General features: G+C 47.6%; 1 long non-coding RNA gene across 1 annotated transcript; it reads right to left on the bottom strand.

Annotated features, from left to right (window-relative positions):
- Positions 1–7,967: 7,967 nt before the first annotated feature.
- LOC105489653 (uncharacterized) lies at positions 7,968–11,633 on the bottom strand. Its single transcript, XR_011623134.1, has 3 exons — positions 11,358–11,633; positions 9,105–9,219; positions 7,968–8,173 (listed from the first exon to the last, which is right to left on the bottom strand). It is a non-coding gene; the product is annotated as an uncharacterized lncRNA (long non-coding RNA).
- Between the last annotated feature and the right edge of the window lie 2,384 nt (positions 11,634–14,017).

Below are 14,017 nucleotides of genomic sequence, written 5' to 3'. Positions count from 1 at the left end.
CAAGCAAACACTACTCACTTCTTTTCTCTGCATGATTTTACTTCCATTTCATACAAACTTAATAAAGCTGCTTAACATGCCTGAAGGTAAGTAGATGTATCCTTCTGGCCCATCTACCCTTGACCAAGGCTAGCAAGCAGAGGAGAGAAGCTTCCCTCTGCACCCTAGAAAGTGACTCTGGCTTGGTGAGATGGGAGATTTGGTTAAACTCGGATAGTTCGTGAGCATGCTATAAGCTAATACCTAGAAGGACCCACATTGCAAAAGGTAAATGAGGGCCCCTGAGTTTGTCGCAACTTCACCAAGTGCCTTCTGAATAATGGAGGAAGGAACAGACTTGGTACAATGCATGTCTATCTATAACAAAAGATAAGCATAGATGTGGGGATAGCTTTACTAGCTATGTAGCAGTGTAGGATGAACACAGGTGCATGGGCTTTGGAGTCAGACAGAATAGGGTTTAAATTCTGACTCCCTTACCTTGCAAAGTGACTGTCTTAGGTTGAGTTATCCAGAACTAGAACGTGATTCAAGGATCTGAGGATTATATGGAGATGATTCTAGAGAGAACCCATAGCAGAGTGGGAAAGTCAGACAAGGAAGGGAAGAAACCCATCGAAGGTAGGTTAAAGAGCAGATTACCACTGTGGGATCAGTGTCAGGAGAACCTTTTGGAGACTGTGTAACTCATGCCTCAGAGCTGTCTTCCAGCAAGGTGAGAAAGTTGTGATATTTATCTACCAATCCCCACTGTTTATTGGTTGTAGGCTGCTCCCAAGTATGCTACCTGCCCCCGGGTTAAGCAGGCTTTCTTACAAAAAGTTTACAGTGAAAGCTGTCAGTGTGTAAAAGAGAGGCATGATGGCATTCAATACACCTTTGCATAACTTAAAAATGCAGATACCTTTGCATAAAGTAGAAAAAACAGAGAATCATCATGGACATTGTGATTGGAAAGTCTTAAGCTTACTGCACAGGGTTTCTTTAAGAGGGGACAGACTTTAGGATCTGGTTTCCACAACCCATATCTCTCAATAGACAACCTAAAGCCTGAGCATCTTGGGACCTCCTCAAGCCCTTGCCTCAAGCAAGGACTTGGAATTCATTAGGAGATTTCATCTCAGCAGCCCCAATATACAAAGTCAGTGCATATGTACCCTGTCTCAGCATCTCCCTTCCCAAAAGACTATATGCGCTTTGACTGGGAAAGAAGCAGTAAGGAAGAACTGGATCTGGGTCTACCAGATGACCCAGCAGCTATGTGGTCTCAGAGGTGTCATTTAACTTCTTTGGGTCTCCGTGTCCTCATTTCTGATCCTGTAATAATTGACCCAGACTTCTCAGAGGCACAGGGAGGATTAGCTTAAGGAGGTAATCCATGTGAATGAAGATCAGCCAACCAGTCTTCCCTCTGCACCTCCGACTTACCCCTCCAGGGCCCAGAGCACACTGCCAGGTTCTAAACAACCTTCAACTTCTACGTAGATTTGTAACACCCTCAAGGACAGGGAAATTCCAACCCTGGCCCTGGGCCAAGAGACATCACCATTGCCCAAAGTTGGTGTATTCCTTCTCTCTGTGAAGCTAAGATGTGGTCCTAAAAGCCAGGCAATGTGGTAGGCAGGGGCAGGCCTGTTGTGGGGAGGCCTTCAGGCACTCAGGCTAGATTTTGTTGCCTCATTCAGATACCCTGGTCTCATCCTGCCAAGAATCATGCATCACTCTTTTCCGTGGCTGTTAAAATTGGCTCTGTTGCATTTGTGATTCTGCAGCAGGAAACTATAACTAAATCAAGGAGGAAAACTCCAAAAGAGAATGGTCTCCCCCTCTCCCTTTCTCTTTCTTTGCACAAATACACACACACACACACACACACACACACACACACCCCACCCCACCAGAGAGAATCAGAAAGAAAGGCAACGACAGATATAAAAATGCAGAGAGAAAAAAAATGGAGATAAAAGGAAATAGAAACAAAAAGAGACACAGGCTCTCTGCAGTGCGGAGGCCTGGTAGGACAGGAAGTCGAGGAGGGGAGGTGTGGAGGTGTGAGATCCTCAGAGGGAGAGAATGGAGGAGGCGGCCAGTCATGCAGGAAAGAGAGGCAGCCATGAAGGGACTGTGTTCAGGCTGCAATTTTTAAGATCCTAAATAATAGTAATGACATAGTGTGCACGTGCATGTGTGCATGCGTATGTGTGTGTGTGTGTGTGTACACCTCTTGGGGTGTGCTCATGAGCACTAATGGCACAGAAACAGAGCACAGGCACAAAGGCAGGAAGCAGATGGCCTGGGAACAATCCAGGGGGCTTTTGAGGGCTCTTATTATCCCAGGCAGAGCCTTGCCTGCTTCTCTGAAGGCACATAATCAATACTTCCTGAATGGTGTTGAATGGTGCAACCCAGTCCTTTCCCAAGAGGGTGGATCACAGGTGGGACAGTAAATGCAGACACGGCCCTCCTACCCACTTTTCTTACTTTACTGCCACACCTGCAAAGCCAATCAATAATGAAAAATTGCCAAGTTGCTGGCCTGAAGCCCTGGGGCTCAGATCCACACATCTCTCTTGGAAGCGCGACTTTTTTTCCTTTCTCTGAGTTAAAATGATGTGTTCAGATCTTCACTCCCCTGCTAGACTGAAGGCACCCTGAGGGCATGCCCCACTTATTATTTATCTTTGTTTCATCACAGTGCCCAGCACAGTACCAGGTGCTCAATACTTGCTTGTTAAATAAATGAACTGCATGGTGGTATCTATCACATGTCCCAGGGCACAAAAATGGTCTACAGAGCAACATTTGACAGGGTGCCACACACACCCAACAACGTGGCTGTGCTTGTTTTTCCTCCATCTCTCCCTCTCTTCTCTCCCTTTCTTCCTCCCTTCACCAGGATTGATCAAGCCCCTATTCCAGACCAAGAACTGTGCCAGATGATACCTAGCTAAAAGAGACTGAGGCTGAAAAAAATGCGTGCCCTTGGGTCCCTTGACATTCTGTGTCCACTTAAGGACATCATGCCTTTAGAGGGCATGAAAGAGCATGGATGAGTCCAGCATGTGTCTAGGGACAGATGAAAGAGGTTACATCTGCTACGGGTTGAATATCTCTTTTCCAAAATGCTTCGGACAGCACCGTTTCAGATTTCAGATGTTTTCAGATGTTGGAATATTTGCATTATACTTACCGGTTGAGCATCTGTAATCTGACAATCTGAAATTCCAAATGCTCTACTGAGTATTTTCTTTGAACATCATGTCAACGCTCCAAAAATTTAGAATTTTGGAGCATTTCAGATTTTCAGAATACAGGTACTCAACCTGAAATATGTAAAAGACAAGGCTGGGTATGAAGCTTCAAGTTCCTGAGTAATCTTGGGGTAAAAGTTACTAACTGGATGTTTTCAATTTTTTTTTTTTTGAAAAAAGAAAGACTGAAGGAAGAAAGGAAGGAAAGGAGAAAGGGAGAGAGGATGGAGACAAGAAGAAACCGGTATGACCAAAGAGGGGTCAAGGGTTAGTTTGGAAGAACTCCCCAAGAGCAAGGACACTGATTACCCAACAATTCCACCTTCCAGGCCTTTTGTGCCCTATCCCATTTACCCTCTACAACAGCAGTGAGGGAGGCACTGTTATGAGGAAGCCCTTTTGCCAATATAGAAACAGGTCTAGGTAGTTCCAGGAAGGTCTTGAGGTGTGGATCTGAGAGTCCGATATGGGATTTCCCAACAAAGAGGGATGGGGTGCATACCACCAGGGTCACCATTTAGCGATGATGATTCAGTCCTGCAGATGGTCACAGCCTGGTCAGTCTCCTTTCATCCCAGAGAGGAAGGAGTCTGCAGTGGCCTGTAAGATGCAACAGATGCTAAGAATTTCCCTTTTGCACCTTGAGAAAGAAAGCCACTCCCTCCTACCTTCCTCCCACCCAGCCAGCTCCCAGGTCACATAGCCAATTCATCTAAGATGTCACTGCTGGTAGCCAAGTGGGAAGCTGATGGAAGCCTACTGCTGGGGCGTTTAATCTTGCAAAGTAGTGTCAAGCAGGCATGTCTCAGGATGCTGTGACTCAGCATGAGTTCTGCCCTTCAGGTTTTCATTCTTGGAAAGTCTCAGCCTGTGGGGCCAGGTGGAGCAGAGCAGAGACAAGCAGAAAACCAGCGTCTGCCACCTGGTCTCCAAGTCCTGTCCCCAGCAGCCTGGGGCTCACTCACAGTGGCCCTCAGCTGAGTTATCTCCCCAAAACCAAACCACCTGGCTGGGCACGGTGGCTCACGCCTGTAATCCCAGCACTTTGGGAGGCCAAGGCGGGCGGATCATGAGGTCAGGAGATCGAGACCACCCTGGCTAACACGGTAAAACCCTGTCTCTACTAAACATACAAAAAAGAATTAGCCAGACACCATGGCAGGTGCCTGTAGTCCCAGCTACTAGGGAGGCTGAGGCAGGAGAATGTCATGAATCTGGGAGGCGGAGCTTGCAGTGAGCCGAGATGGCACCAATGCACTCTAGCCTGGGAGACAGAGCGAGACTCCGTCTCAAAACAAAAAAAACAAACAACAACAACAAAAACAAAAACAAAAAACAAATCACCTATAGTTACTTCATTTTCTGTGTCCAAAATGGGTTGTCCTAAACATCCCACTGGCTTGGCTTGTCATCCAGGTCTCACACCGTCCAGCCCCACCTTACAGGACGGGATTATCCTCCCTACTCACAGCTATCCCTTCTCAAGGCCAACTCATCTATTCTGATTCCTAAAAGTACAGGCCCTGGTGTATGAGAAACTTGATTCTGCCACTAACTACATAGGACCCTAAGCATGTCACTTACCCATCTGTTTCTCATCTTTAAAATGAGCTCATCATTGTCATAACTATCTCACATGGTGGACGTAAGAACAAAATAAGATATGGCCTTGAATTACATACTCCGTGCTGAGGTTAGACACTGATAGATTTGTGTGGTCAGCTAAATAATGCCCCCCAAAGACGCCCACATCCTGATCCCTAGGACCTGCAAAGAGACTTTGCAGATGTGATTAAATTAAGGGTCTTGAGATGGGGAGATGATCCTGGATTGTCTGAATGGGCCCAATGTAATCACAAGCATCTTTATAAGAATGAGGCAGGAGGATCCCTTGGAGAAGGAGATGTGATAATGGAAGCAGAAGTCACAGTGATGTGAAGAAGAGTCCAGGGGTCACAGCATAATCTTCCTCTAGAAACTCAAAAAGCCAAAGAAAGCCAGTTTCTTCCAGAGACTCCAGAAGGAACAAAACCAGCAGACACCTGAATTTCAGACATCTACCTTCTACCTACCTTCAAACCTCAGCACCAAGTAGGCAATTCAGGGCCGTATCTTATGTTGTGCTTTCATCCACCATGTGAGATAGTTATGATGATGATGAGCTCATTTTAAAGATAAGAAACTGATGGGTAAGTGACATGCTTAGGGTCCTATATAGTCAGTGGCAGAATCAGGTAATAAACTGTGCTCTTTGAAGTCACCAAGTTTGTGGTGACAGCACCAGCAGGACACTAACATGGTGCTCTAATACAGACATTTGGTTTCCCTCCTTCATATCAGTACTACTAGACTGTAGGGCTCATGTCTCACGGTTCTCTGAAACTCTCACAGTTCTACCACAATGCCCCACACAGAATATCCTACTAGAGATTGCCTAAAAGGCAGGAGAGTAAGTTACATGCTCTGAGCTTGCAAGTAGATGATCTAGGTTTGATCCCAAGTCTTCTACGTGCTCAATGTGATCTTGGGTAAATCATACCAACTACTTGAACCCCAGTTTCTTTTTCAATAAATGGGATAATGATACCTAACGGTATGATGAGTTCTCCAAAATGCATGGTATTTTTGTTCATTTTCCCTTTAATTTAAGAAAGCACATCCATGTTCAGGTGTGTCTCCAAGTGTGTTTTCACTTTTCACAGTAACTTGATGATGGACCTGACTCCACATGAATATAAAAATCCTGCTTTTTCTCCCAGTTGGCTGCTGAGGACAGTGAGTCTTCATTTGACACTGGGACCTATTTACTCATTCACAAAGCAAGGGGAAAAATAAAAATCGAAGGGATGGATGTGAATGGTTTCTAAGGGCTCCATCATTCATTTGTTTAATCGCTGAAGGTTTACAAAGCACTGAAGCTATGGAATAAACCACAGATGGTCCTACTCTCAAGGTGATTACTGTCAAGTTGGGATAGATAGGGAAACATCTCTACAGTTCCATGGGGTTCATGGTGTGACATACATGGGACATACCAAGTTCGTAGTGCTCATAGCAGTAAATGCTCTGCAAAGAAATAAAAACATCAGGTTCTTGGAGATGGGGGGTGATGAGGAAAAGGCCTTCTAGTGCTCACCTGGTGCTTTCCCTGGCACTGTAAAAAGATAAGAGAGTTCTCCCTTCTCTACAGATCTCTAGGAAAAGGGTGCATGGTGGTTCCATGAGTAGTTTTCTAATGACGAACTCCCAGAACATTCCTAGGGTCTGACCAATGTTTCTTGATGACAAAACTCCTCTTCTGTATGAAGTTGTCTATTCTGTTCAGAAAGTTATTTTGGAAGGTCAGATTAAAAAGCAGATGGAGCAGGGAGTGCTGAGCAGTCAGAGATAGGGAAATTAGGTGGGGTTTCAGGGAGCAAGTGGCATCTGGAACTTTGCTCTCAGGACCACTCTGAGCACACCCAGGTATGCCCCAACAGAGGCATCATGGTCAGAAGCACCCTCTGGTTGCCTCCCAGAAAGAACCTACCTTTGAAAAAATGGTCTCTCTTCCCTGCCTTCCTCTTCTGAGCTCAGAAGTCCAAGAATTGTACAGCAAAGGCTCCCCAGGGCAAGGCGTCCTAGAGGACCCAGCCTTCTCCCACTCTGGTTGACAGAGAAGTTTCCCAGGGTAAAGCCAGAGAGAGACAGTAGTAGGCTTGCCTTTAATCATTTTCCAATTTGCAGGCAGTGACAATTCTAGCTAGGGATGAGTAGGCACATTAAAGAGGAAAACATTCTGCTTCCTTAACAAGAGGGTAATGTACCTGCTTTCTATTTCTAATGAACAGCACCACAAGATCAAGCATTTGTCATGAATTAGGAGGCAGGAGGCCAGAGTTCTTGATCAACCCAAGGATTAAACCATTCCACATACCCAGTTGTGCTCCTCTATGTGTGCCAGGCACCGTGGTGGGCACGGAGGTATGCAGACAGTAAGGTATAGTCCCTGCCTTCGATGTGCAACATAATGCAATTGTCTCTTTCTCTAACATTCCTGCCAAGTACAAGGGATATAAACATAAGGAAAACATGATCCCTGCCTTTGAAGAGCTTATAACCTGGTTCATTCATTTAATAAACATTATTTGTGAAGTGCTGGGCTAGGCTTTGGGAATTACAGCTAAATTAGACAGTTACTACCTTCAAGGAAGCTGCATTCTCTTAATGCTACCTGAACTGCCCTTGCTGGGTTCCTGGATAGAATTTTGGCATCCTGGAATGCTAGAGTCATCTGGTCCAGCCTTCCATTCAGTGTGGGACTAGGGTGGCCACAGAATTCTTCTGGCCAATGAGATAAAACTGGAAGCTGTTGGATGGCTCTTCTAGGAAAACTCGTGCAAAAGGGACAGACTCCATGAGCATGCCATCTGTCTGGCTTTAGGCATTTGTCCTGTTTAGAAAGAGGTGTGACATTTGGAAATGCAGCAGCCCTGGATTGAATGAATGAATGAACAATGAGAATGAAAGCTTCAAGCTAAGGAAGAGGGATGGAAAGACATCAGGGGCCTGAGTTCCAGTGGTGCCCCTACTGAGGCAGCATGGAGCCACCACACAAGACCTTGATGGCCTCTGCATCCATTACCTATGCTGCATAATAAAGCACTCCAAACCTTAGTGGTTTAAAACAGCAAACATTTATTAATCACTTCTGTAGTTCAGAAATCTGGGCACAACTTAGCTGGGTGCCTCTGGCTCAGGGTCTCTCTTGAGGCTGCAGTTGTGCTGTCTGTCAAGGCTGCAGTCATCTCAAGGCTTGACTGAGATGGAAGAATCTGCTGCCAAATTCACTCAGGTGGTTTCTTTCTGGCAGCCTCAGTTTCCCAAGACACAGGCCTCTCTGTGAGTTGCCTGCATATGTTCACAGCATAGCAGCTGATGACCTAGGAGACAGCCAGGGAGCACCCAGGTTAGAAGTCACAGCCTAGTCCCAGAAATGACAGGCTGGCATCAATAAGAGGGGTTGGGGGTCACTGAGAGTCATCATAGAGGTTGCCTACCACAGTCTCCAATCCCCAGGTTTCTTGTTGGCCAGCACAAAGAATGCCTCTTTCATTTTAATCACTATTAATTGAGTGTTCTGCTATTTATAGTCAAATGCACACCTGGTAAAGTCATAACAATAGTTTACGTGTACAGTATATACCATTTACTATGTAACAAGCAATCTTCTAAATGCCTTTTATATATAAACTCATATAGGCCTTGAAATAACCTTACAAGGGAGGTATTTTGTTATCCTCATCTTGCAGATGAGAAAACAGAGGCACAAAGAGGGTACATAACAGACAGCCAGGAAGTGGCAGGTCCATATGCACACCCAGGCAGTTGAGCTCCAGAGTCCACGTTCTTAATTAACCACTGTGGTTCTCCTGCCAGTAAGTGCCCACAATCCTGACTTTCTCTTCCTGTTCCAAAAGTCACCTCCTTGGTGGAGATTTCCCCGATCCCACTAGCCCTATGATTGCCACAAATAGGATTCATTGTCCTCTCCTTCCCACAATGGCTTGTGCACCTCCATTAGCATGCTGCATTGTACTGGAATTAGGTATTTACGTGGCTGAATCTCCTTCTGGACTGATTCTGAACTGAGAGCTGCTTCCTCGAGGTCGGGACATGAGTGAAAGTGAATGTGTGAGGACAAGAGAGTCCACATCTGTGTGTGGGTGTGAGTGTAAGCATGCAGAAACAATGGCCATGCAGTAGTCTGGATTCCCATGGCTCAAAGGTACCCAACAGATGTCTGCTGAATGAATGAATGAATGAATGAATGAATGAATGAATGAGTAAATAGCAAATAAATGGTATATTCACCTGAATGCTTTCCAAGATCCTTCCTGGAGTAGGCTGAGGACAGGAGCTTTACCATCATCATTGAGATTCAGTAGAACAGTGGTTCTCCAGTTTCCATCAGGACCACCTCAAGGAACTAATTATTAGAAACACAGATGAAAATTATCGCTAACATTTTTTACTCCTTCCCTATATGCCAGGCACCTATCTAAGCACTTGATTACCTTCATACATTTCATCCTCACAACTGCTTATTGGATGGGTCTTATAGGTAACCACACCTTACAGATTCAGAAACTGAAGCATAGAGAGGTTAAGTAACTGACTCAAGGTCACACAACTTCTAAGGGGTGGACCTGGGATTTGAACCCAGGCAGCCTGGGCTCCAGAGTCTATGCTCATAGCTGTGCACACAATTGTCTCTATACCATTTTCTCACTGCCTTCTCACACGTTTTGCAAAATGGTTTCTGAACACCCTGGGTGAAGCTTAGAGAAATCTGTGAGTCAACAATATCTAGAAAAAGTGAACCTTGTAAAGGCATCTGGCCCCCAGGCCAGAAAGAGGCTGTTAAGGCCCCAGTGCACTGGGATAGACTCAGTTGGGGAAGTTAGAGAGCAGCCCTTGCCCTCCTCTGACCCTCCACCATTAACACTCAGCCCTCCCCTGGAAAACAGGATGGCTGAGACGATACAGTGTACCTGCCCTCCACATCTGTATGTGCCAGACAGGGGACATGGTTAGGTGTGGCCCACTGCAAGCTCCAGGACACTCCAGCCAGTGGCATTCCAGACTGAGAGGGCTGCAAGGTGAGACGGGGGTGGAGGCAGCCTGTTTTCCCCCATCCTCCACAGCTCACTAGGGCAGCCCAGGGGCCAGATGTGTCACTGCTATGGCTTCAGGGCAGGCTGTGAGGGAATGATCTGTGGTTCTCTTGAGGCCCTCTGAGTGCGGCAATGTTTAAAAGCCTTAAATAAATTCCCATCTAATTTCAACTAGTTCCCATCTCCAGCTCGAGCTCTCAGCTGGAGCATGAAACGAGCAGGCGGGGTTTCTCCTGCAGCTGTGTCTCCTCCATGGGCCCCACGGGACCCACTCGATGACCTAGCAGGTCTTTTCCATCTCTGATATCTATGGCTCCAGCTTCTCTCCCTCCCCTCCTTCCCCAAGCTCCCTCGCCCCCAACAGCTGGCCTCCTGGGACTGTGCTCTCTGGTCTTCCCAGCACCGCTAGGCTGTTCCACAGCCCTCCCCACCCGTCTGTAGGTATGGACAGAGAGAAAGGCAGTCTTCAAAACTGCACCCTTCCCTAATGTAGCCTGTCTCTCTCAGAAGCTAGCTGAAGGCTGGCTTTTCATTCTTCTGGGTCTCAGCTCTTCTCTTGCTCCCGGGGAGACCTCTCCACCACTCAACTCCCTCCAGACCCCTGCCTTCTCCTGTCCCCTTGAGGAAATGGCCCTCCCACCAGTTCTCCCTCCCCTTCTAGCCACAACTATGGGGGTCCCTCACACTCCACACTTGCCCTCTTGGGGCCTTGGCACTGAGAGGCCCTGCTCCTTGCAGTGCTCCCTCCTGGACCCAGAGCCTCCCTGCCTGGCTTCACTCAGGTCTCTGCTCAAATACCACCGCCTCAGACAGGCCTTCCCTGGACTCGTTACCTCCTCCTACTACCATATCTTTTTATTACACTTATCACATCCTGCCACATTTTTTATTAAATACGGTAAACACACTATCTAGAACATATATAAGTATAATATGCTTGTTTTATTATTGTCTCTCCAGCTTAAATACAATTCCCTTGAGGGCATGAACACTTCTCTATGTCCTCAGCACTCGGAGCAGTGTCTGGTACACAGGAGATGGTTGTTGGTTGAGTGAATACATGGTAAATGAGAGGATTAATAAAAGCATGAATTAGTCCAGGAAAACCAAGCTAGGTTTTCAAATAAGGGGTGGAATAGCCTGGAGTTGTTTGAGCAGATAGGCTTTGGAGGTCGGCGTAGGATGGCCTAGGCTTAGAGCTAAAACTCAGGAGCCAGATGCCTGGCCTGGTTCCCGGCCCAGCTCTGCCAATTTCCAGTTCTGTGACCTTGGGCAAGTCACTGAACCTCTCTGCGCCTCACTAGTGAAGCCCAGGGGCCAGATGGATCACTGCACAATGGGATGACAGCACTACTCTCAGGTTATTATGAGGATTCCACAAGGAGATATTTGCTTGTAACTCCTCGGACTATGGCAAGGGCTCCAAAGGTGTTAAACGCATGAGACAGACCTGTCTACAAGAGGAAAGTGAAGCCCAGAGGAAAACAGCTCGGCCCCAGCTGCATCACAGGGGGGTGAGGCTGAGCAGGCTTTAAACTCTGCAGGGGGCTTCCTCTCACAGAGCTGCTGCTGGTGTCAGGGAGGAGCTGAACTTCCAGAGCTCCAGAGAAGATTCCCGCCTTGGGCTGACAGGTGAGCTGAGGACACTGTGAAGAGAGCAAAACCCGGCTTCCTGAGAATCTGGAGCCTGGGAGAGAGGAAGAGGGAAGGAACACTGGTCCAAGGGTGAGCCAGAAGCAAGGATCATAACTGAAAGGGGGCTGGAAGCAGGGCTGGGCTGGAGGGCCCAGCTTCCCCATTCAAAGAGCCTGCCAAGACTGCCAACCGTGGCATGGGTGCCATGGGGGAGAGAGATGTTGCCAAGGGCGGAGTGAGGACTGGACCCTGCATCCCAGACACCTGCTCTCCCTGGCAGGAATGGACAGAGGAAAGTGGCCTGGCAGAACTGGCACTGGGAACTTGGTGGATGGAGACTTTAGGTTGGGGTGTCTGAGGATAACCAGGATTTTTGCATACTGTGTAGGGGGAAGGATGACACCAGCAATGCTGGTATAAAACCGTTGGTGGAGGAGCACAGTGCCCCCTGCCCCAGGGAAAGCAGTGAAGTAGAAGAGGGTTGCCCTGGGTGCCCACCCCCCACCAGCTTCCACCACCACTGTCAGCACAAACACTCCCATTCCTGGGGCCTCACCTTTACTTCCACTTCTCCCACCTACCCCCTCCCTCCCCACACCTACCTGTTCTGTGCTTCACTCCCCGCCATTCCTGCTCTCTGCAGGGTGGCAAGCTGCTACCCTGGTAAAGGAAACCACAGGAATACATCAAGGGCACTAAGATAATATACTTGCATTTTAAGAGGTAATGAATACTCCAACAACCCAAGGCGGATCACTAATGCTTTAACAATTCAGTTAACAAACATGCCTACTACAGCATGAAGCGTTTTGCTCTCGGTACTGGAGATCAGTGGAGTGTAGGATATTTAAGAGCCATTTAGGCGATGGCAGGATGTATAGGGAATAGCAGAACACCCTTTGGGGTTAGAATCAAAGCAGGCAGCCTGTTCTCCTGGTGAGTGGGAGAGGGGTGGCGACTTCGGAGCAAGGTTGAACCTAGAGTCTATGGCTCTATGAGGCAGACAGAGGAGGCTGACAAAGCTTTGGCTTCCTGAAAGAATTCCTGGGCAGGGGCTAGGCAGTGGCTCCATCCATTTGGGTAGAGCCCACAGGGACCTGGATGAAATCACAGGTCGATAACCAGGCTCTCAGAAAGAGAGGAGAGCAGTCTTTGAGACAGTAGGCTGTCCAGGCTGGATGCATTTGCTCAAGAGATCAATATGTAATCCAAACCAGATTGTCCCCTCCTTCCTCCCTCCCTCTTCCCTTCAGAGAATTTGAAGCAACGGAAAGCAAAAAATCTTCAATGTGAATGAGACAGAAGGTCAGGATTGTACTGACCTCTCTTTCTGAAGATGCTCCCCCTGCCCTCTTCCAGGAAAGGAAGGCCAAAAGCAAGGGGCTGGGAGGCAGGTGAGTCTGAGGAGATGCACCTAGGAGGTGGGCGGGACAGTGAGGGGAGCACTTTCCCTGGCCCTTGGCACCTGCATGGAGATGAGTTAGGACAGGAAGCATCATTGTGGGTGGAAGGGCCTGCAGGGGTGTTTTCCTGTGTCAAGTATTGATGGGCAACTGGTCCATTTGGAGGGTGTTTGTAAGGAAGTGCAGGTGTTTATAAACAGAACCCGAGCTAATCTGGGGGTAAAGCAGAGGGAGAGAAATCTGGAACTGATTGAATTATTTGCCAAGGTAGCAGGAGGCTTTTGCTGGACAGTTGAGAAAGGCAGGAAGACTAGACAAGGAGAGCAGCAGCTCGGTTTCCCTATTGGACACATAAGCACGAAGGGAAATGACATGGGTTTCTGTCATCAGGGAGACTTCACCCGTAGGACCGACTGACTCCAGAAGGGATCCTTTCAATCCCACCAACAGGGTGGATACAGAGAGAAAAGCTGCAAGAAGACTGAGGCACGAGCAACCAACTTGAGGGAGGCAGGGAAGGTTTCCAACAAAAGGTGACCATGGATCTGAGTCTTCAGGAATAGATGGATTGGACTGCACACAGTTTGTTTGGGAATTGATCTTCCAAAAATATTAGTAGGGAATGGAATCATGAGACAAGAAGGGAAGACACTGAATGAAAGGTGTGTTATCAACAAATGTAAATGAGGCTCAATCCTACTAGGGAACCATGGGAGTTAGAGCAATAGGACAACAAGGGCCTTAGAATTCTCCCCTGAAGTGCAGATATGTAGGGTACCTATTAACCACTCCTATCAGTCCCCAACAAGAGCCATTCATTCCCCACAGTGGCCATTCAGGCTCCAACAGCCAGCAAGAGCCCGCAGGCAAAGAGGTACAGGTGCTACCAATGAGCATTGTGTCCATGTGTATGTGCTTAAAGAATAAGGGCTGATGGAAGGGCGGGTGAGCCTCAGCTGTGTCTGGTGTAGACTCAGCAGGGCAAGGAAGGGTGGGCATTTGGGGATGGTGGATTAGCATGTACAAAGACCCAGAGGAGATCTGGAAGCGGGCAAGGGCAGGAAATGAGGGA

This window comes from Macaca nemestrina, chromosome 5 (genome assembly GCF_043159975.1).
Source record: "Macaca nemestrina isolate mMacNem1 chromosome 5, mMacNem.hap1, whole genome shotgun sequence".
NCBI lineage: Eukaryota > Metazoa > Chordata > Mammalia > Primates > Cercopithecidae > Macaca > Macaca nemestrina.
Note: the sequence above shows the minus strand (reverse complement) of the source record. Positions and strands in the feature narration are given on the sequence as shown.